Source organism: Trypanosoma equiperdum, assembly GCF_001457755.1.
Source record: "Trypanosoma equiperdum strain OVI genome assembly, contig: ctg_1278, whole genome shotgun sequence".
Lineage (NCBI taxonomy): Eukaryota > Euglenozoa > Kinetoplastea > Trypanosomatida > Trypanosomatidae > Trypanosoma > Trypanosoma equiperdum.
This window is the reverse complement of record NW_027123258.1, coordinates 7,253-7,579: the sequence shown is the minus strand read 5'-3', so window position 1 is coordinate 7,579 and position 327 is coordinate 7,253.

The following is a 327-nucleotide window of genomic DNA, read 5'->3' as shown; positions in this document are numbered from 1 at the left end:
CATAACGGGTCAAATTGGCATGTGCACTAGACTATGTTTATCTATTTAATATCCCTCATACGATCCCATGTATAGTGATGCCCATAATGATAATTTTTGTTTGGCGCTGCGCATATTCTATTTCCTTCATTTCATGCTCTTCTTTTAAAATTCCTCATGCTCTCCCACTTCCTCGTACTCATTTCCTCACTCACTCTCTTGCATTAGTTTCACCCCTTCTAGTGTTTTAAGTGCTTCTATTTTACCACTACATTAGGTTTCAGAATCACAACATTGTAATATTATTAAATACTAATTCACAAATCTCTTATCATAATCATTATTGTA